At 41.0% G+C, this 24,459-nt stretch overlaps 1 protein-coding gene across 3 annotated transcripts in view; it reads left to right on the forward strand.

The window, feature by feature from the left end:
• Positions 1-24,459, forward strand: part of rnf152 (ring finger protein 152) — a 58,018-nt gene that overhangs the window by 27,044 nt on the left and 6,515 nt on the right. For 2 of the 3 annotated variants that reach the window (XM_080864264.1, XM_080864263.1), the window contains 2 exons: positions 526-556; positions 14,069-14,146. The gene's annotated coding sequence lies outside the window, so the exon portion shown is untranslated. Of the gene's footprint in view, positions 1-525; positions 557-14,068; positions 14,147-15,677; positions 15,879-24,459 lie in introns of those variants that run through there. The other variant, XM_080864265.1, reaches the window with a different exon arrangement.

The following is a 24,459-nucleotide window of genomic DNA, read 5'->3' on the forward strand; positions in this document are numbered from 1 at the left end:
GAACCTACCAGAAATTTCAGTTCCTCTAGTGGCCACCTGAGGCTGGCCCCAAAAGTGAGTGAATCCCCAGAGACTCCCAGGTTAAAATTTGGACATTTAGACAAAGCATGTTACAAAAAACTGTTTTTCGATAGTTTCCCTTTTCATGATCACTCTGATCTTGATGCTGGAGGTAGGGACGTGGTGTATTTGACTGACTGGTATCTGCCAGCTCACTAATCTGTGGACCTCTTTTAATGGATTGACTGATTTTGTGGTTGGTTTGTGTGATACACACCATCCTAAATGTTTGTGCTTCAGTTTTGATGTGTGAAATTCTCATATTTTATTGGTCTGTTACTTAGCAGTAATTTGCAGGTTTCCCTGTCTGTTCTTTGTACCTGTGCAATTCATAGTAATTTACCTTCTCACACAAAGGGTGACAGCCTGGTGGCTATGTTGTCTTTTATATACAGTTTATGCTCCTGAAGCAGATTATATAAAAAATGACACTAAGATGAATTTTTTTGTTTCTTTGTTTTTCAGACAAAATAAACACAGGACTCTGACGACGCTGGTGAGTGAAGTTTATTTAAGTAGAATTAGATTTGTGCCCTTGTGTTTTTAACTTTTAGTAATTGTTAATTAACATTTTGCATTTCAGATGTGAACTTATGATGTGTGAAATGCAGCATGCTAAAAAAAATTTGAGAAACAGGGATGATTTCTGCTTATTTCATAGTAACCTTTAGGTTCTATTAATTTCACTGGACTACTTTTTATATTAAAAAGTATTTTATTTTATTCCCAATTCTTTCATTGACTTTCAGTGATGGTTCCCATTAGTTTTACAAGTGTACCTTTGGTTTTCATTATTATCTTTTTCTTGATGCATGCTCAATCATCCAGGTAAGTAAATCCTAAAACGTTGATTTTGTTCATTGGGGCGTTTTCAGTGGAAGAAACGTTTTGTCGCTCATCCAAGTGACTTCTTCAGTTTCAGCTGACTGCAGGTTTCCCCAAGCTTATAAACAGTACATTTGCAGAATGACTGAAACCAGCCCAATTAAAGAACAAAGGGCTGTGAGGTCAGTTTTTTTGATCATTAATATGGAAATTGTCCACTCAATTAATCACTGGCCATGAGGACCATTCACAGAGAGTTGGGGAATTGTGATGGCGATACTCAAAATAAACAAATAATAAATAAAATAAAAACATTTATTCACTGCGAAAAAGAATAAAAAAAAAATCTCAATTTTGGTTTCATTATAACACTTTAAGTTTAATAAACAGGCAAGTTGCACTGAGATGATGCAACGCTTGCAGAGCACATGGACATTGCATAGACTTGTCTGAATAACAAGTGCTGAATTTTGTAATATAATCTGCCATGCTGCAAGCATGACACACCCACAGAGTAAAGGCAGGAGGGCCACCCCAAAGTAGATTTCCAAAGAGTCTGAGGGAGGGAGATTTGAAGAAACAGGAGACAGGAAAACTGCTCGTTTCTGACAGAAGATGAGATGAGCTGCACAAAGAGCTAAAAGTTCACTTTTAAAAAGAGTTCTTATCCAATATTGTGTCAATATGTTATGTACAAACTGCATGCTGGTACCTGATATGATTGCAAAAATGACTGATTGCACAAAAAGCTAATTTGCCTTTTTGTGTTGTTTTTCTGTGGAAAAATCTAACGAGCTAATCAGCCTTAATCACAAAATGAGGCTGATGAGATGTGTCATTCATTTTTTGTTAACTACAACAACATGGGTTCCCTCCAAATAAAAATCTGGCACGTGTTACAGTACAAACACATTCTTGCTTGCAGGAAAGGATGAGTTGGATTTGAGAAGTTGTGAGTGCTGGCAGGGTTTTGGGTTTGTGCAAGCATCACGCTTGTGGTTTTCTTTGATTTAAAGCCTCACAGTCTGGCGGGGACAGCTAAAGTAAGCGTGCTGTGTTCACGTGCACTTGATGTCACCTTGCAGGATTTCTCTGGGCATTAAAGTTGACTCATACTGGAGTCTGGAGCTGCGGGCATGTGAAGTTCAGCTACAGAGATCATGATGAGTCTCAATTCAGCCTGAAATGAAAGTGCAACTTTTTGAGACGTGAACTCAGTTTCTCTGTGAAAGCATCTTCATACTCATGCAACTACATGATTCTTACTAGACACTGGTTATATCTTAAAATTGCTGCCATTATTTCTTATAATTTTACCATTTTGCAGTAATAAGTTCTTCAGTTCTGCTATGGCAGACTGCAGCTTTTGGGATTGGTTTTCTCTGCGAGGTATTTGATGAAAGCAAAGCTTTGCCTACATCTCGAGGCCTAAACTCGGCAGGTTGAGAACCGATCCTGCTGCTCTGCTTCCTGCCGATGATAATCTGTCCACTCCTCGGGTGGCCTGAATGAAAGCAGGAGCCGGCTGACAGATCAAACAAACCACCTCCTTGCTTTCCTGCTTGATTTTCTGGGAAAATAAATGGTTTTCAGCTTTGCTGACAAAGAAAATCACAGGTGGAAAACAGTTGCTAACTATGTGCAGGTGGAGTTTTCATTTTGTGAGCTGCAGGTCTGATAATCACTGAATCTGTAAGTGGTACTGATAAATTCTCAAGTCCTCTCAGGAAATATTTAGATGGACTTGCTGTTTTTGAAATCCTGGAGGCATCCACGGATGTCCTTACGTGGCCTCCCCTGATTGTGTTTACTTCATGCTGGACCAGGCAGGTGTTTCATGTATAAATTATGCCCATTAGCTCTAACTAAATCGAACACTGGAAGCAAAGAATAAAAGATGTTTCCAGCCTTCTCTAATTCAAATGGCTTTGTAGATTTACTCTGTTCAGTCATGCATTTAGTGAATCTCCTCTCAGTGCAGAGAAAGCTGGCTCACCCGTAATAATCTTTTGTTGGCCAACTGTGTTTTTAAGGCCACCAAGCTGCTAACCATGAGTGCACCATTAGTACTCATGGTTAATTCTCTTTTAATGCCATCTGGAGCAACCAGTTACACAGATTTCAGCTCATTCAGTTTGAGTTTCACAATTAAAGTATGGGAACACCAGGTGATAGAAAAACATAATTAATAATCCACAAGGATCCACTCCAGGAGAGTGGGGTTTAACTCCCAATGCTTATGCTTTCGTCTAATTTGTTGTTAGATTATTTTTGTGGTAAAGTGGACTTTGTTACAACGTTAATCACATTAATAGCTCTATTTTCCGAGATACCAGCTGACAAGTCCAAACTCATGGAATATACTGCGTGCCTGCAACCCTGAAAAGAAATGCAGTGTTTCCCGCACAAAGAGTTTTTCAAATTTAAATGTAACAATAATAAGTTGTGATAATCCTAAAAACCAACTACACCCCACGATTCAACAGCTGTTAGAACTACCTTCAACAGCTCTCTTAAGATCTTGTCACATCATTTAAACCAGCTTAATATCTGGCTTTGACGGGGTCATTGCAACACCTCAATTCTTGGTTGACTCAGTCACTGCAAAGTGTACGGGTCCTGTGGCTGCAAAACGGGCCCAAATCATCACCCCTCAGCCACAGCGCTGACAGTTGGTGTGCAGTGTTTCAACTGACAGGATGTGGTTGGTGATGCTGTCCACTATCACCCAGCATCTTCACTCTGGTCTTGCCTGTCCAAAGGACATTGTTGAAGAAGTCTTTCTTTCTTACATGACTGTATTTTTGGCTGTGTGAAAAGAAATGCAGTGTTTCCTACACAGATTTTACATGGTATGACTCCACAGGTATATTTGGTGATGCATTTTCTTAGGATTTTTTTTTATTTTTATTTTTCCAAATTTTGATAACATGTTCCACAGTAGAGTTAAAAAGTTTAGTTGCTGCGAAACCAGCAAGCCTTTGCTGTTCGTCTATTTTGCTACTGTAAGGAGGACACACTGGAGATGCCATCAGCTGGCTCTCCAGTGAGTCTCGTGTCACATGGCTTGAGCCTTCACGGCCTGCTGCAACATGGTTGAAGTTTCAAATAATGAGGTAAGCCTATGTAGATGTAATCCCTAAAGCTTTGGCTTCACACAATTTTTTTTATTTTATTTTTTACATTTTTTATATGATGTCAAGGACGGAATAGGATTTCTTTGGACTGTAAAGCATGCAAAGCTACTCTAGAGTCCAAGACGAATGAAAAATGAGCATAATAGGCCCCCATTTAAAACTTTTTTTTATGAATATAATTGTGTTGATGTAGCTTCTTCACTCCAATCCTCTAATTGAACTGCATTAAAATGGCTTCACATATCTCTGTCCATGTATTGACACTTAAATGCTCTTTAATATTAAAGCACTGTAGCTTACAGTATAACATGTATGCTATGTTATATCATACTGCCATAAAAGTTGCTTTCAGATCATTTTTGTAGTGGAGTTCATATGAAGGGAATACGAAAGAATTCATGAGACTTTGTGCTTAACTGTGTGCGTGACAGCAAGTTAACATGGCTACGAATATGAGCTCCAGAAATATATATGACCCATATTCATGTCTTGTGGGACTGTCTTCACTCAGTTCATCCTCCGGTGATGTTTTCAAGCTTGATGTATGTCTTTCTTGCCGGCGTCTCATATCTCATTCGTGCTCGTTGTACTCTCTCTTTTTTTAAATATATTTTTTTATCCCCCCCCCCCCCCCCACATGCTGTCAGTGTGTCCCTTGGCCTGTTGATTGAAACATGCCCGCAGTCTGTCTGACGACATTCGATGCCAAGTGGCTGATTTATTTGCTCTGTAACACACCGATCCTCCTGCTGTGAAACCCCCCTCCACTCTGCTTCCATTTGAGGAATCTTGGAGTGGATGTGGTGCATTTCATCAGACGTTGACTCTGTAAAACAGTTTTCCTCCTTCTCACTTCTGGCTGCTGAGCTGTCACTTGCTGAGATGACATTGTGCTCTTCATTGACTGCACCTTTGTGTGTTTGTCTGGTCCTTTGCAACGGTCTCATCGGATGTCATGGCCATTGATTAACTCGACAGGCCTCGTCAGAGCTTGTTATCCCGTCCATTTTCTTGCCAACTGCTCGAGTCATTAACATTTAGGTTACTGCGCAGAATGCCTCAGCAGGTGTTAATGTAGCTCATTTTCCTCACCAGCGTCCATCCACACCTGTGCTGCTGTCCGAGAACAGCGTGTGCTGTGCAAGTGTGATAAAGAAAAGCAGCACATCACAAACACTCTGAAGTCTGTGCATCTTACAAAGGACGAAATTAATGATTGAGTCACTTTCTGATGCTTTGTTAATCAGCTGATTGCATTTGGGTCGCAAATCCTCTTCAGTCAACTCTTAAAATAAACTAAATGACCAGCTGAAATCTGTCCATCCGTATGTCCATCCACTCAATCATCCATCCATCATCCATCCATCCACTCACTCATCCTCCCACTCACCCATCCATCCATCCATCCACTCACTCATCCATCCATCCACTCACTCATTCTCCCACTCACCCATCTACCCACTCACCCACCCATCCACCAATCCATCCATTCATCCACTCAATCATCCATCTATCCGTCCGTCCGTCCATCCATCCATCCATCCATCCACTCAATCATCCATCTATTCGTCCGTCCGTCCGTCCGTCCGTCCATCCACTCACTCATCCACCTACTCACCCATCCATCCATCCATCCATCCATCCATCCATCCATCCATCCACTCACCCATCTACCCACTCACCCACCCATCCATCCATTCATTCATTCATTCATCCACCAATCCACCCATCCATCCACCAATTCGTCCGTTCATCCACTCACCCATCCGTTCATCCATCCACCCATCCATTCATCCATCCATCTAGTACTGATTTTCTGGGTTGTGGTCATGGCGGCAGTAGCTGGCAGAAAACTCCAGACCGCCCTCTCACCAACAGCTGCCTCCAGCTCGTCTACGGGAAAAACGTAATCTTTCTGGTTTGCCCTGGGTCTACCTCACAGCCTCTTCTTGCTCTATGCCAGGGAATACACTGCTCATCCATCCATCACTACCCTATGACCACATAGATTGACCGGTAAATTGTCAGCAGCTCTCTTTACCACCGTTCCTGTAAACCATCCGTTTGTCAATCACCCACTCATGAACAAGACCCCGAGATACTTAAACTCCTCCACTTCTATTAGAACTACATTATCTACTACTGTATCAGACAAGGTCATGTCTGTTTTATACAGTTATTATATACTACATTGGGCTACAATTAAAATTACAAAATGCGCTTTAAATTTCAAATTTTTCTGCACCCCCCCCAAAAAAGAGAGAATACGTAGGACAAATTAGAGGATCTCATCCAGGCTGGTTTGTGACTTTTTCTCTTTGGTGTAAGCCACTGCAATGATGTCACAGTGTATAGGAGAAAGTGGTGCACTCAAACACAGGGAAATCTTTGTACATAATATTTACATATCACCTGACGTCTGCAGGCTAAAGGACTGTTCTCCTGGCTTCTCTTACCATGGAGGTGTTTCTTTAATACAAGCTACATGTTGTTGACCACTACAGCCACAGCTCTCTCTGTCAGCTGCAGGTCTTTCTGGAAACCAATTGTTTCCCCAGGTTGTCCACTGCCAAGCCCGAGAATTGGCTTTACAAAAGGAGCTCTATGAGGCTGAACCAATTTCATCAAAGGCACCTTGAAAGCATGTGTGCACAGGTAGCCTTTCACATGTTTGGCCTCAGGAGACACCACTGAAGGTCAAGCGTGTCAGCTGTGAATGTGCAATATGTGTGTTTGTGTGTGTCTGTGTGTTTTGTGTTTGACATTTGCCTTTTTTTTCTTTTTTTCTTTTTTAATAGTAGCTCACTCAGCTGCGGGGCTCTTGTGTGTTGCACTGCTTTAAAGAGAGGGGTGATCTACAGGAGAGAGTGGTGCTGGAGGTGGAGGTAATCAGGGGTTTGTCAGCGGTCGTATCTGTGTGATGTCTGTACAGGTCAAAGGTGCGTCATTCAGCTCATGTGGATGTAGAGACAATGACACGAGCCTCTCTGCCTCTAGTGTTGTTCTTTGTCTTTCCCACTAACTACCCCCCACTCTCTGTTACATTGCAAAGGATTGTAATACAAGATGGATTAACCTCCCGTTAGGCCAGAATACAACAAGCAGCTGAGACTATTAGAGAATTTTTTTTACTGCAGTAGAGACTTTCATTATTTCCTTTTATCTCCTGAACAGTCATTTGCTTAAGAGTCCACATCTGAGTGTCTCCTATAATGGATGAAATTGCCATTTATTAAACGTGCCACAGTGCTTCGTCTGTCAGCTCCTAAAAACAATACAGTCATCAATCTCAGACGTGCTCTTGGCAGAAGTTTGGTCCATTTTCAGCATGCTCTCCTACCATACGATGATACTTGAACTTTGCTGATATTTCAAAGATTAGCATCTTTCCTGTGCTAATATTTCATAGACTGGTACATGTGTAGTGCTTTCCCACAATATCTGGTAACTTAAAGTGCTTTTAACCAACTATTTATACACTCACACTCTGATTCATCAGGGGCAGTTCAGGGTTCAGCATCTTCCCCCAAGGATACTTAAACATACAGCAGTGCTCTGTGTCTGCAACATCATGACATATAATCTTTAGCTAGTTAGCTAACTGTTGTTGTTAGAAGAGTCTTTGTATTACTGCTGTATTTTTTTTCCAGCTCCATTCTGAAGCTTGCATTTGCACTAAATTATGTTTACACACCTCTGCCAACTGTATCCTGACAATCAGTCATTAGTCACTCTGACATGTTTCTCTCTGGTAGTTATTGTGCAAATTAAGTGGTACTTAAATGAATCACAGGCAGCCACAGACCTGATCTGATCTAAAACACATTCTTTAAGATTTTTACCACCAAGAAATGGTCAAAATCTCCCTTTTTGATTACTGGCATGAATTAAAAAACAAAAAAAACAACGCAGCCTTTGTTGGGTCCGTCCATGCCTTGTGCCAGAGTGCAGGATTAAACCACGACTTCAGATGACCTCGACATGCTCACAGATCAACACCACGATTCCCCGACATGCTCGGGTGTAACGAGCAACACCTGACACCACGAGAACAACACACCGTCAGGCTTTAATCCTGTCAAATTGCCACCACTGGTCTGTTTTCTAAAGCCCTTTATCTGCCTCGCCTGCCCATTCACTAACATGCATAAGCTCCCAGAGTCACTGTGCATCCTATATCCTCCCCACCGGGGCCCATTATCTTAAGTGAGTGCTGATAGGATGCGAGGGGTAATCCAAATGAGCAAAAGTGTGTTTGAGATCTGACTCGTAATCTAGCTTGTATAAAAATTGCGTAAGTGATATGTTCTAAATTTCCCTCTGTGTTAGTATAAACCAAACCTGTATATGTGAGAGTTGCGGGGCTTTGATGTTGCTACTCAGCTGTCCGACACATCAACTCCATGCTCTTTTTAAACACAGCAAACACGCCGAGCTTGCCAGTGAGGGATAAGGCATGTAGGAATATCAAAGCCTTTTTATTTGGCAACATCTGGGGACATTTTCTGGAGGCTGACTGCAACAGAAACTAATGAAAGCTGCCCTTAAAGTGGGAATTATGCACGTCAAGGTTCCTCTGGAGAGGAGTCTCTTTAGCGCTGGCAAGCTGTTTTACAGTCCCCATACTGAGGACTGCTTCTTATTTCAAAACCAGCCCCGTGTTTTCACTTCTACAGAAAAAGGAGAGGCTTCGAGGCTGAGCCGTTTTTTTCTTTTCATTTCGTTTTCTTGATGTGTGTTGATGTGCAAATAGTTGTCAAAGCCGCAGTTCCCTGTCTGAGGTCGGAAACACCAAGACTATATATTTCCTTTCTGGTTGGCACAGGTTGCTGATTTAATGGGATCATAACATATTCTCAAGTCTTGTTATCTCGGCCAGACATGTTCTAATATTTCATATATGTAAAGGTAATAACCTTGCATTCATTTCGCAGCTCGCTTCTACAGAAATGTGATACAATGTATGCCTTAGTCTATCAAATAAACTGCGAGGGTGCCAGAGTTCATCCCTGACAGTATCTGATAGTGTTTTTTCTTTTAGATACTTCTTCTTATCAGTTGCACCAAAAACACGATTCAGGACTTTCTGTGCAGGCTTCACAGCAACATCAAGGATCACTTGATGCTGCTGGAAAGTAGATGAGTGGAAAGAACAGCTTTCAGTTCTTCCCACTCATTGAGATCAGCTGCAATCTTGTCATGGTCTCAGGGATTGTGAATATATATTTTTTTTCTTTGCTTCCCTCGGTCTTTTCTATGTCTGTGCCTTTGCCTTTCTCTTTACGCAGTTACTTTTCTGTCTGTCTCTTTTACTTCCTGTCTCTGTCTTCCCTCTGGTTAACTGTTCTCACGTGCTGTTATTTCTTTCCTTGCACTGGTATCTGTCTTGTTCTCTAATTAGTGCACTTTGTAAACACAGTAACTGTCCACTTTGTTTGTTACACCTCGGTAGTACCAATTTTGATCTCTTTTTGCTTTCTTAATTCTTCATTGCATAGATTCAACAAGCTGTTGTATGTATTCCTCCAAGATTTTGGTCCATATTAACATGATACTCTCACAGATTTGCAGATTTATTAGCTGCACATCTGTGATGAAAATATCTCATTCCATTCCATTCCAAGGTGCTACATTGGATTGAGGTCTAGTGATTATGGAGGCCATTTGTGTATGTTGAATTCTTTGTAATGTTCTAGAAACCAGCTGCGTGACATGGTGTGTTATCCTGCTATGAGCAGCTATCAGCTGAAAGATGCTCAGTTGGTACCTGGGGACCTAAAGTGTCAAGAAAACACACTGCTGCTCCACCAACACCAGCCTGAAGTGTTGATACAAGGCGGAATGGATCTATACTTCCATGTTGTTTATCTTAAAAATGACCCTACCATCCAGGTGTTGCAGCAAAAACCGAGATTCATCAGACTATGCAATATTTGTCTAGTCTTCTGCTGTCCAGTTTTGAATTGTAGCCTCTGTTCTTCCCAAGAGGAGAGGCACCCAACAGGAAACAGACTGTGGTCCTCTAGTGTAATAGCAAAAGAGGACCACATTGTGCTAAAACTGTGCTTCAACGTTTGACATGTTGTGCATTCAGAGATGCTCTTCTGCATACCTTTGTTCAAATTAATGGTTATTTAAGTTACTGTTGCACTCCTGTTAGCTTGACCCAGTCTGGTCACTTCCCTTTGACATCTGGCATCAACAGGGTGTTTGCACCCTTTTTGTTTCTCGTACCTCAGATGGATTCTCATCTTTTGTTATGTCGTCTGCCGGTGTCTTATATTTGAGTCCTTTCTCTTAGTACAATGATATATTTACAATCAGATGTCTTAGGTTGGAGCCATTACTTCCAGTAACAGTACTTTGTAAAGATATATGCACTGATCATTTTCTCTTATTCTGAATGGCCATAAAATCTAAACTAACTAAACAGCACCCAACAAAGCTGTTAGAGGACAAAGGGAAATCGGGGCTGCAAGGAAGATGAAATTAGAGAAATCAAAACAAGTTTTGGTGAATTAAACAGTACAAATGTGTAAAATTGACTTTTTATTAATAAAAATGAGTCTAAAAGGCCATAATGTCACCTTTTCCTAACAGAACTGAATGTTACCATTGATTAAAGGTGACACAGTATCTTTCCATTTATTTGTTGATAAGGCTCGTTAAAGAGATTAAGAGGTTACTGTATCGGTTTGCACTGCGTCCTGATGGATTTATTAGTAGTTGTCCTGACCTGTGACTCAGGAGCTACCTGCCAATCAGGGTATTGACTCGCTTTGTGTTTTCACCAGCTGAAGGTGTCCACGCTGACATCGGCCTCTGTGGAATATTTCTATCCTAGGCTGAGTGCCAAAGATGTGCTCAGCCTCAACACAGTCTGTCTCACTAAAAGAGATGAACGGGGAGGGAGAGTGGCAACATCCCGGCCATTCCTCAAAGTCTAAACTGTGTTCGCAGGTGGCACAGCAGGCGGCGAATTTATGAAATACTGTTTAACTTGCTTTTCCCATTTTTATCTATAAACTGGCCACATAGTCCTTCAAAACAATAGCCTTTACTTTCCCTAATGTAGAATGTGTTTGAGGAGTTTTGTTTCATTTGCAGTTTTACAACACAGGCAGCTTTCCTTTGTCCTTCCAGAGACACCACAGCTGCTACTTAAAGATTTCTGCTCTCTGTTCTGGTGTTTCTTCTTTTCCTTGTTTTTAAGATTTCAATTTTCACTTGAAACAGAAGGATTAAATAGTCTTAATTGGTTTATACTCAAAGGATTTAGGATTATAATATAGAGTTACATCATCTTGCCTGAAAGTCAATGTTATTGGTGGTGAAAACAGAGCTTTCTGAGACTGGTGCTTATTGAAAAATATCTTCAAGCACACAGAAACAAAAAGACAGGTTTACCCTGACATATTTGGAGCCTACTTGCTATGAAGAACAATTTTGAGTCGTGATTAAGGTTCAGAATGTGGAACGAAGGCCTTTGGTTCTTCTTTGATAAGATTTTCTCTTGAGGTAGGTGATGCCAGTGCACATCATTTGAGGTTGGAGTCTTAAGATAAGATAAGAGTTGTTGGGCTGTCAGTTTAAGAGCTTTGATAAGCCAATTATGTTATGTGTGCTACCAAAAGTGACATTGTTGCTCACAGTGTCTAACTTTGCATTTTATAATCTGAGTTTATTCACTTTCTGGCTGAAAGTATGGGAGACTAGAGCACACCAAACTAATGCCTTAGTCATCTAGGCAGTGACCCCCTGGCAACCTCTGGGGGCCGAGGAAAATATGTGCATTCCCATTTCCAACCATTTTTCAAGTGGTTGCTGACCTTGGCGCAGTTGATTTAGACAGTTTCGCTTAGGCTTGGTTGTCAATAGTTTGCATGGTACACACTGATTTGTCTGCAAACACTCACAAGCTACCCACTGTTTCCAGTTTCTGGTTTGGATTGCACTTTTCAGATTCACTCCAGCCTGTTAGCCTTCAAAGTAAAAGCTTTGCCTTATTGTGGTAACTAACCCCTTTCATAAGGTGTAAACTATATAAAGCAAACTTGCAAAAGGAATCAAACCATTCCAAGAGACTTCCTCAAAACTTTCTCAAAAAGATGGAAAAATAAAAGGAACATAAGGAAACAATAAAAAGATGCAAAACAAGAACATGTTACAAAAGAAAATCATGAATCACTGACTATAAAGATGCAATCCAGCCCTGAAGAGATGCAGAACAACCACAAAGATGCAAAACAAAAATAATGAGATACAAAAAGACCTCACTTGAAGACTGACTAGAAAGAGATTTAAAAAAAAAAGACTAAGCGATCATAATTAGAAACAAAATGGCCAATGGAAGAGCGGGGGGTCTTTTACATATCAGTACTCATGGTTCGCTCATATCAGTAGATAGGATTTTGCAGTCCTTTTTTTTTTTTTTTTTTTTTTTTGCAGTACCTTAAAACACTGGAATTAAAGGTGATATTTACCACCGTCCTCTCAGCACTTTACAGCTGGATTCAGAGGACAGTTTCCTGTTGTTATTTCCCTCCATCCCACTCGACACATGCTGAATTTTACTGAGGGGAGAGCAAGAGGGGAAAGTGAGCCGAACTGGAAATCGCATTACACGTTTCCGCAAGGACTTGGAGGGAAAACAACCTGTTGTTGTTGCCAATGCCAGACAGAAAAACCCTCGAGCAAGTGTCAAAGTGGGACACGCTTCTTTTTCATCCTGTGTCAGAAAATATTCCAACTTGTTCACACGTGTAACCCCAACCTGACAGCTTTTTCAGAAGTAAGATTGGCAGGAAGTTATTTATTTATTTATTTTTAATGAAACGTGTATAAATGTTGTGTTGAAAGTAAAAGCATGAAAAGACAAAAACTGGGATGTTTTCCACATTTTCCCAAACCATCAGATATACTTTAATGCCTGTTTACAATGTGGATTACTGAGCTGTCATTGGTAAAGGACGCAGTTCATTTCTGACATCTGTCTTTGGACCAATTGCTTGGCAACAGCACATACTCCATCATCCTACGACTTCGCCATCTCAGGCCACTCAATCCTCCTCGAGGCTTTTCATGTAATTCACAACGATGTTCCTGTGTTTCATTGGCATGTTGAGCCTTGATTTCATTGAATGGAAACTGGCTATTATGCATTTGCTTTAATGGCGGTTTGACACGATCGCAGCTAATGGGACGGGCGTTACTCTGAAAAGGAAAATAATCCACCATTTAAATACAGCTTACTATAGAGAGGAAATTAATGCATGAAGGTTGAACTTGCTGTTGGATAACACAGGATCTGTGGAGTGCCTCTTAGTAAAGAGTCGGGGACATTACACAGCAGATAATGGCATGTCTGAGTGCTAATAATGAATGTAAAGATGAGTTTCACATTTTCTTATCCGACACCTATGATCTAATATATTTTTCTTATTTTACTGGAAAGATGAGATTTGTGTTTGAAGTTGAGTTTGAAACATGATTTTGTTTTTATTTTAATAATAATTAATGCTAAGCTGTACCCATCCATGATTAAACTTGTTTTAACATTGTGGATTGCTCCCTTTTTCAAAAAAAAGTTTAAATGTCTCTAGATCTTGATCAAGAGTGATTGGATAGCAAATCCATATTCAAACACTCAGCAGTGGTGTTGAGCTTTAGTTAGAGACCAAAACAATAAAGTTTGTGTTTAGTGTGGCTGGGTTCAGCCCAGATTGAGGAGTTTGTGGTCTAGATTTGGTGATCTGGACATCTGGACATGTCAGGGGGAGGGGACACCAGGGTTGGAACCAGTGATGTTATTAAGCCATAAATAGACATAAGTTATTTTTGGCAGTTCTTCAGCGATCAGAGGCCGATCCCCTCAAACTGTAGGTGTGCCTGACCTGAGATTCTTTAGCAAAATATGAAAGAAGTGGATCATCAGTTCACTCCTCTTTTGAGGCTTTAACCCCTCAACTTATTCAGGCCTCCATAGAGGCAGCTCCTCAATCGGGGCCAGTACTGACAGTTTGTCTTTTGTCCTTTTCTCCTAACAGCGATCCTTTTGGCCCTGATTCATTTGTGATTTGGGCACCACGACTGATCGGAATAAGTTGGAATCCGCTTCTGTCTGGGTGAGTTTGTATTGCCTGTCGAGAGACCCTAAAGACACTAGTTAGACTCTGGTTTGCCTTTTATTTTCTCTGCATTAGGTCATGTCAGACATAAGTTACATACTTGAAATCACTAATTTTATGCTCTGCTCTTTACTATATTTAGTCTTTTGTTTATCTTTCATTCTCTTTTAGAATAAAAGACAGAAGGAACAACATGACAATCCTGCCCCTTTTAGAAATGATAGCTGATGTGTATGAGAGTGAATTTGACATTTCAGACATTGCAAATACAGACTATATTTGACCTGACCATAAAACTTGCTGTCCTACAGAAATTGTGTAGTATTTAGAAGGAAGTGCTGCATTTAATGAGAACAAGCATTAAAGTCAAACTATAGTTCATGAATTAAAGGTTATGGAGGGCATAACATTGCCGTACTTACCGGCTTTAAGAAGCTTGTACCTGTAAGCATTAATTGGTGAACTATGGTTACCTGTAGTTTGTCATGTTTGTCTGTAACATCTCATTAACTACCAGCTGAGTCACTTCCATTCAAGCTACAACTACATTTGCAACAATATGCTAGCAACCAACGCAATCACAGGGAGGCTTTTGAAAACCAGTTTGGGAATATAAATGTTTCTCTTGTGAGTTTTGGTTGCCACAGGATCACGGACTGGTCTGGTGTGGCTCAGTTTTAGCAAACACTCAGAACCAGTCAGGCAAATTTTTCCCCTCACAACCGGTGGCTAACTGCTGGTTGAGGATTAATCTCTGGGCCTTTATTCTCTTCTCACATGACCAAAGGTAATTTCATTTGGTTAGTGGTCACATGTCTGCAAAATACTTTTACCACTATTTTTTTTTTTTGCCACATATTTCTCCCATAGATTTCAATTTAGTGTCTTTCTCTAATCAGAATCATAAGAAACCTGTCTAAACTCTGCTGGTGTCATTATTCTACCACATGAAAATTTTCATTTCCTTCATAGTGATAAGGTAAACCTTGTTTATTGCAGCAATTACTGCTGAGTAAAACAAAAAGAAAATATTTGTTTACGTTCTGTGAAATAATTAAGTTGTCACAAAGCATTAAATTACACTGAAATACGCAGAATTAATCCTCAGGCCTTCTTCTGGTTTTCTTATGCGTGTGGGAGTAGACGACGTTTGTTTGGGTTCGCCCATAATTAACGTGTCAAAGCGCCAGCGACGATATAGAGGTGTTAATGGTGACAAGGTGACATGTAAAGGTTTGAGGGCAGCTCTAAAAATATGCCGCTGTCACCTCATCAGTTCTCCCACCGCCGGTCGTTTCCCCGACGCCCTCGGAGCGAGTCTTTGACAAAACATCCACGATATGACAACCCGTGTCTCCTAACAACGTGCCACGGTTTCCAAACGCACTTCAAACTGACTGACAGACTCTTGAAAGCGTTAGCTGGCAGCGCTGCCGTCGATGGATGTGCGAGCCAAGGTGCAGGTTGAAGAGGAGGCGATATGTGTGATGACTCTCTAATCGACTGGTTCTTTTTTTCTTCTTCTTTTTTTTCCCCTGAATGTTTTCCTGCCGAGCTTCTAAAAGACACTCAAGCTTGGAGTTTTTAGAGCTTGTGCTGTGAAAATGCTGCAAATGGACGCACACACACGAACACCTACACCAACACGCACACAAATTCCTGCTGTGCTGCTTCCTGATGTGCGAATGAGCTCATACTGAGGGATCGGGGTCGAGGTGCATTATCTCAGGTACCAGAGAGTCTTATTTACCACTTCCTGTCAGGCTTAAAACCCACAAATCAGGGCAAAAACACACAGAGACAGAGAAAAGCTCTTCTTCATACACCTGTGATTATGGTTTCTGGTTTTTTTTTTTTTTTTTTGGTTCTCTCAAATGTCTTCTCACAGCCTCACGGCCTGTCCTTAAATGCCATCACCTCACCTGTGAACTCCGTTATTTAATAAGTGAATTGAAGTGTTTCATTCTGCAGCGAGATGTGCTCCATTTGAAGACCTGATGGTACTAAATGATTTCTGCCATGAGAGGAAAAAAGCACATTATGAGCTATGAGTCATCTGGAGACTGCATTAACCTCTGAAAGTTTTTCTTTGTTTTTGAAATATTATTCAAACTTTTTTTTTCTTCCAGGAAACAACATAAAATAATAACAGTGCCATTGTCCCACAGTTGATAATTTGTGTGATCCTCATTTACATAATTTCTGTAAGAAGATTAGCTTAATTAAAACTGTCAGTGCTGTTTTGAAGTTTAGCCAGAGCTGCTGCGCTTGCCTTTATCTCCAAGCTCCTGGATCTTTATTTGAATCTGCAGATGTAGATCGAGCCTCCGGCTGCTGTAGTCGCAGCGATGACCTTTTTCTGCTTTAAAAATTGCATGTTTTCTCAGGATAGAGATGCCTCTCATCAAAGAGCAGAGAGGAACATTGATTAGTTTTCCAGAGGGAGTTTTTTGGACTTACTGCAACCTCTGTGAAAGTTGAAGGGATGCATCATGCTGTAGTCATAGGCAGTTTAAAGGATGGATGAAGCTTCATGGGCTGAAACGTGAAGCCAATCCTGAAAGCGACTTAAACTGGGCTTCTTTTTAATGGCCGGCAGCAGTTGTGTCCTCTGCTCAATCGATCTTTTATTTCACTAAAAAGATTTTTGAGGCTTTTACAAGGTCAGTGTGCAAGTTTATAGTCTCATACATTAAAACGTGATGTACATATTGTGTTGTTGTAGTCAGAAAAGTTAATAAACCAGGGAAAGCATCCAGTTTCATGTTGTTGACTGCAAAGATTGTCAACTCAAGTCTTCATAACCAGTCTGTGGCTTCAGTAGAAGTGTGCTTTCTGGTCTTATATTTATTGGAGAAAGCGATACATTTAAAGTTTCAGTTTTAAGTTTATAAGGTTGAATTATCCATCTGTAATATAATGGACTCTGTAAGTCACTGTAAATCATCCTGGGATGAATTGTTGTTATGCTTTATAATTAAACTACAGTTGAAACTGAAATGCAGCTGACATTAGTTTTGTCTAAATTCTCACTGGCTTTTATAGCTGATTTTAAGTTCAGACTTTGTTTTTGTACCTGGAGAGAGGTACTGGATGAAGTCAGTTCTCACCAGGTAACCTCCCAGCATTGCGGGAGTTGATGTGACGGACAGTGCTGCACAGGCAGACCTGTGCTGGTGGAGGGAATCCATCCAGCAGTTCTGCCAGCTCTGACTCTCTCTGGCTTCTCAAACTGGAAATTGCCATAATGTATCCTGCAGTGGTCGGCTGCACAGGCCTCTTTCAGACGCGCCGTCTGCTCTGCTGACACACATATACACAGTGCAACACTATCACATTATATGTGATGCACAGAAAGAAATGCGCAGATACAACAGTGTCAGCTAATGTGTGCACGTAATATATGCTTAAATACGCAGAGAAAAACGGTACGATTACTAATGTGGACTCAGGTTTGGTTAAGCTGCTGTTGTAAAGAAGCATTAGGGAAGCAGTAGTTTGCACTTTGATCACAGCGAGAAGCTTAGAAACAAACTCAGCTTGGAGTCGTTCTTCCCAATTCTGGGGTAGAAATTCTTCTGTCTTCAGTAACTCGTTATCTTTGGCTCACCTTACCCTTTCTGAGTCAAGCACACAGCCTCTCTACTTTCTTTTACTGTATCTGTCTTTACTGTTTAAAGCAGCACAGTAACCCAGCAGCTAGCTGGCATTACCCATCATGCCTTGTGACAGTGTGCGTGTCATTGTGTTTGGTCTGTTCAACAGGCTTAGCTGCAGATTTTTAATTCTTCTTTTGCATGAATGTTTATGATTTATATCATTTAGTGTAACAAGGAAAAAAAATGTTCTTTTCGGTGCTACTAGTGACCAATAATAAAATGTGCCCGTGACATTTTAAAAGCCACAGTTTATCTTTTCTGTTCACCAGTACTCCAAAACCTAAAATCCCACAAGTACTGATTCCAATTTTCAAGAGTAAGGGTGATGCAGAGCTGTAGCTACTGCAGAGCAATAAAGCTGATGAGCCATGCCATGAAGCTATGGGAAAGAGTTGTTGAAGCCAAGTTAAGGGGAGAGGTGATGATCAGCGAGCAGCACTACTGATGCAATGTTTCCTTTGAGGTTGTTGATGGAGAAGTGTAGAGAGGTCAGAAGGAGTTTCATGGTGTTATTGTGGCTTTAGAGAAAGCATATAATAAACTACCAAGAGAGGAACTGTGGTACACCATAACGAAGCCAGGAGAGGCAGAGAGGTAAGCGAGGGTGGTGCAGGACGTGCATGAGGACAGCGAAACAGTTGTGATGTTTGTGATAGGAGTGACAGATGGGCTCAAGGTGGGGGTGGGATTACATCACAGATCTGAGCACTTTTTTGTTTGCAGTGGTGGTGGACAGACTGCTAGATGAAGCTGGCTGGGAGTCTCCGTGGACTATGATGTTTACAGATAATATTGATCTGTAGTAAGGGTGGGGAGCAGGTGGAAGAGAGCCTGGAGAGGTGGAGGTATGTTGTAGAAAAAAAAGGATTGAGTGTCAGTAGAAGCTTGAAAGAATACATGTGTATGAATGAGAGGGAGACGGGTATAAGAAGCAAATAGAGTAAAGTGGATAAAATTTGCATACAAGAAACAGTGGAGAAGAGAGGCAAAGAACAGAGTGCCGGCAGGGTGGAGTGGGTGGAGATGAAAGAATGAGAGAATGAAAGGGAACATTTACAAGATAATACCAGGACTTACTTGCAGGACTTATCTAAGATTCGGAGACTGTAGCATGGACAAGACAGGAGGCCAAACTGAAGATGATAAGATTTTTATTGTGATTTCCATTGAGTGGAATGGACAGGATAAACAAGAAGCACATCAGCTCAGGTTAAGCAGGTTAGAGAGGAAAGAGTTTGGACAAGTGCACAAGAGGGATAGTGGATGCATTGAACAAAGGATGTTGAAAATAGAGGTTCCTGGCAGGAGTAAAAGTGAAAGACCACAGAAAAGGTTTATGGATGTAGTGAAGGAGGACATGCAGACAGTTGTTAGGACAGGTGAGATGGAGGCAGATGTGGTGACCGCTAAAAAGAATAGCCAAAAGAAGATGAATGAAATTATACCACACAGGACTGTACAGAACATCACAACTTTTCAGGTGTGTCCCCCTTAACACTTGAACCTCTGCACTGTGCCCATTATGCACAGTGGGCCTCCATGCCCACTAAAATCAAAAACTGGTCCTCATTCTGTACTCTACTCTTGAGCCCACAGTCACATATGTACTGTAAAATGTAACGTCTCAAGGACAGCCTGTTCTTTGCCCTTCTCGCCTGTGCAGTTAACATGAAATGTGTATGAAAAATGGGCTGCAGTTTAACGAAATTGATGAGTTTTGGATTAAAACACACGCACATACGCGCGCACACACAGCTGCTTGAGCCTTAACCCCAGCAGCTCCTGCTTGACCACTTCACCTTCAGTTAAATGTACTCTGGAGGAGAAGTGTTGAGACCCATCCAGACTCGTGATGTGTGGGAGAGAAAATCGACACAGCAGCTTTATGCAAACGCTGCCTCAGCACAATGCCTGCAGTCCTGACACACAGCAGAGGAGAGCACGTTTGATTTGGCATGTTTATTCGCACTATAACATTTATGTTGTTGCAAAGAGCCTGCAGCTGAAAACATGAATGTTGATGGAAAGATTAAAAAAATTGGAATACATTAGTGATGATTAGCTGCAGTAAAACCAACACTTCATCCCCATTTGTCTGTCATGTCACGGAATACATTAAAGCGGTGATGTTGGCACTCTGCAGCTATGCTGGTCAGTTTATTTGACACTGAAGGCGACACAGGTGAAAAAAGCAAAGTGGGGTGGAGGTGAGCGATGAGTTCCAGCAGTGAGCTACATCAGCGTCTGTCTGTGTGTTTATTAAAAGCAAATCTGGATGCAGTTGTGGATGAATAAGTGGGTTAACTGGATGAAACTGGTTTTTCACAGGTTGAATTGATCGTTTTTTAACAATGGTAGCAGGGCCACAGCACAGATTTCCACACCAATTTTCACACTAATCAGTAGTAACCTATTGCAGTGACCCTGGAGGCAACACTGCCATTTCATAGATGTTTGCCGGGGAGAACGCAGGTGCTTCAGCTCTTTGATGTTGGTTTGAGTTGTTTGTTCATGATGGTGGATCAGAAGCAAATTTATTGTTAGGAAGCTGCTGCAGAAATACGTTTTCAGGGTTTTCCAGATTGTTCTGACTAAACTTACGAGTTACATTCACTGGCAACTCCTCATTGATGCAAATATGTGATTGGCAGCAATTTAGCATGCAGATGTGGTTGAGAAGTACTGGTGTGAGTATTTCAGCAACTGTTGATCTGCTGGGATTTTCTCACACAACTAAGGTTTAACCCACAAAAGAGAAAATATCCAGTGAGTGTTGTTTCTCTGGGTGAAAATGTGTTGATGTCAGAGGTCAGCAGAGAATGGCCAGACTGCTTTGAGCGGATAGGAAGGCAATAGTAGCTCAAACAACCATTTATTACATCCAATGTATCCAGAAGAACATCAATGAATGCACAACAAACCAAAGCTTGAAGCTACAGCAGCAGAAAACCACACTGGATGGCACTCCTGTCAGCTAAGAACAGCAAACTGAGTCTATAATTCAAACAGGCTCACCCACACGGGACAGCAGAGGATTAAAGACACGCTGTCTGGTCTGTTGAGTCTCTGCTGCAACACAGTGGTAACATGATGGTAGGCTCAGAATGTGGCTTAAGTAACATGGAAGCATGAATCCATCCTGCCTTGTTTCAACAGTTCAGGCTGCTGCTGGTGATGGTGGTGTAATGGTGTGGAGGATATTTTCAGATTGTTTAAATTCTGGCCTCTTGGAAGCAGTGACATGTGAGAAAATCACAAGTCATGATCAGCTGTTCTCATAAAGATTATGACGGCCAAATGCAACAATTTATTGGACACCGTTGTGTTCAATATGACATTAACAAGTCGTAATTTTCATTACGACTTGTACCGGGTGAGTCCTTTAATTTTCTCATTTTTAGACTTTTAGATACATGAACCCGTGTCCAGTCCTCCTGACAGTAATGTTTGTGGTTTTATTTGTTCTCAACTTCAAAGTAAAAAGAAAAATTCAAAATAGATCAGTTTCTGATTGCGGTCTAATTTTTTCCAACCTCAATCTGGGCAAATCTGGTTGAAATCTGACAAAAACATTGAGCTGACAGCATTGATTTAATTTTTTTTTTTTTTTTTTTTTTTAAATGTCATTTTGTTAGTGTAGAAGAACACTTCAGTTCCTAAGAGATCTGGTTAGCAGTGACATAGGATCCTTTAGACACATGAACACTAAGTTTGTGTGTCAGTTTGTTAGTTGAAGCATCTTGTTGGCTCTTGTGGGTCGAGGTGTTGCTTTTGTTTTGACCTCACCTGAGTTTTTTTGTCTGTAGTATTTTAAAAAAACCAAATATGCCAAAACAAACTATCAACCCTTTCAGGAATTTCCTTTGTCTTCTGCTCTTTTGTCTCCCTCGAGCTCACACTGTACATCATCAGCTCACTGACATTTCACGGGTGCAAACCGCCGGATTAGCAAAGCTCTCCCCAACGCTGCTTCCAGCTTCTTTATTATGTCGGCCATGTGGAGCTGTGGCTGTTGTGGTTATTTTTAACTTCTGTCTGCGAGAAGGAACACTTTTTCTGTCCTCCTCCTCGTTTGTGTGCGGAGGCCCCGTGGGGAGGGGTTGTTTTCTGTTGGTCACTCCCAGAGGACCACAGGCGCGATGGGCCTACGGAGGCTGCTGCTCGGTCACTCTGCATCGTTACTAAATCGGACCTCATTCCCTCCTCCCACGCTGTAAACTTTCCTTCAAACAAACCGTCTCCAGGTGCGCTTCAGTCTCAGGTTGCTGTTGTTCAACGCTGCTCCTGTTGGACCTTTTGTGGATATTTCGTTGTTGCATATCCACAGTATGTAGGTGTGACAGTAAGTGGGTCAGCCAGGTTGTCCTGGTTACAGCTCAGTTGAATCGATAAATCATATTGTTAAGTCGCAGCCGCGTTTGGTCCTCCAGCTCGTTGCTGTTATTTCATGGCCTCACAACGCTCCTTGAGAGCAGACAAGGACTTTTTTTTTTTTCTTACAGGCTGAGAAAACGATACTGTGTGGCTGATTTTCTATTATCATCCCTCCCCATTTTCAGGAAACAACAACAAAAAAACTAAAACCCAGACATGACAGATTGTGACGATGATGGTGACAGATTTTGGAAAATGGTGGCGATGGATTTTGAAAAATTAATCCAAAACATAAATAATCTGTGCTAATTATAGACACTGACTTTATTTAATCCCACACTGGGGAAATTCACTCATTACCGCAAGGGACAGAATAAAATTAGAGATGTATTAGAAAAATAAAAATATAAAAAAATATAAATAAGAAAACTAGTGTAGTGTACGCAAAATATTATACTATGCGCAGACAGTTATAATTTACAGAGAAATACCCCGTGGTGGTGGTTGTTGTGTACATAAAGTGCATTGGGAATGATAATGATACACGTGTACTTTTATCCCGTGTGGGTATTGTAAATCTTTTTCTGTTTCCCAGAACTGCAACCAATTCTCTTCTATCATGTTAAAACTAAAAAAATACTTTAATTACTTTCTTTATTCACACAAATGTTAAAAAAAAATTACAAATAATACATAAAAATGATGCTGCAGGCAGTGTAAAAGATAGACAAAGCTTTCAGGTCTGCAAAGTTAAGCTAACAAAGTATGTTAAACCTGCACTCTGTTAAAGACCACTAGGGGGCAATACTTGTGGTTGCAAAAAGGTCTGTGGGAAAAGAGCCTTCTGCTGACCTCTGTGAACACTTTAAAGAGGAGTTTGTGCGCTCTGTCACAAACAGAGGTTGCTCTGTGCTGTATCCAATCCCGAGTGTCCCCTTCTGCCCACTCCCCGGTTGGACTATGCCCACACTCCGATGAACGATCCGAGCGTGAGCACACATCAGTTCGTCTCTGCTTTTTCCATGGAAACACTCACTCTTGCAGTTACAATTGCAATTTCGTTTAAAGCTTTAAAGCTAGCTACACAATCTGAAGAACGACATTTTTATCGCTAAAGAGAACAAAGAGAAGGGCTAAATCGCACATCCTGACTGGGCTAGACCAACAGACTGAGTCGTTTGGTACCGGGCCGCGAGAGTTGAGGCTCGGGTGTGAAATTGATGGTTTTCAGGGTTTTTATCGGTTTTTAGCTTTATTATTATTATTATTATTATTTTTTGAATCATTTTTATAGTCAATTCAGTTTCCCTGTGTCTTTTCCTGTGTGTTATAAATAAATCTTTTTTTGGTACCGGTACTGGTTTTATTTTGTTGTATCTGCGATACCTTAAAAGATGGTCTGTGAAAATATTGTCAGGCATAAACCAATCCGTGGCGCAAAAAAGGTTGGGGACCGCTGGGCTAGACCCAAAACCTTCAGGGTAGATGCCAACTGCAGTCACCCCTTAGCCCAAGTGGGGCCAATGTCCTTCTAAGTCTTCTAGTTGTTGCAACCAGATGCACTTAACAGTGTTTGTACTTATGTATTAAAATTGCATTTTTTTTTTTTTTTAGCCCTTCCCAGGCTTCATGTCTTACACAGCTACAGAAAGAATGCTTTAATTAACATTTGAACTGCACTCTGAACACGAACACACCAGAAGTCGATAATTACTACAGCAGTTCATGGCGGTCTGTTACTGTCTAACCCTTAAAAGACACAAACATTGTTTATATGTGGATCTGTAATGTGGCTTCAAGGTCTAAACACAGTATAACAACACAAGGAAATTAATGAAGCGTGGGAGTGTGTGGAAGTTTCTATAGTCAGAATATGTTTTTATTCTTATAATTATTATTATGTTATTAAATTAAACAAGTGTGTGAGCAAAAAGTAAAAGGCACCAGGGAAAAGTAGTAAAGTTTAGTGTAAATGCAATAAATAAGGCTCATTGTTTGCATTAATAGATCTAATGATTTATTGTAGATCGTATAAATGACTGCAGGAACCACCAACCACTGACCTTTCACACACACTGTGGTTGGCCAGAACTGGACTCAAAAACCACAATAGTTACAGGTTGTGTCAATGCAACATTTCCTGAGAGTTAAATTTCCAGGGGGAGTGATGTCAGGTTACGTCGCAGGGTTTTGGAGTGGGTTTGTGGTTATGACTTACTCAACTGTACAGCACAGGCTATTCATTCAAACCTGCTATCGTATTAGTCTTTTTGACAA

The sequence above is a fragment of the Rhamphochromis sp. 'chilingali' genome (genome assembly GCF_963969265.1).
Source record: "Rhamphochromis sp. 'chilingali' genome assembly, chromosome: 18".
In the NCBI taxonomy this organism is placed as follows: Eukaryota; Metazoa; Chordata; class Actinopteri; order Cichliformes; family Cichlidae; genus Rhamphochromis; species Rhamphochromis sp. 'chilingali'.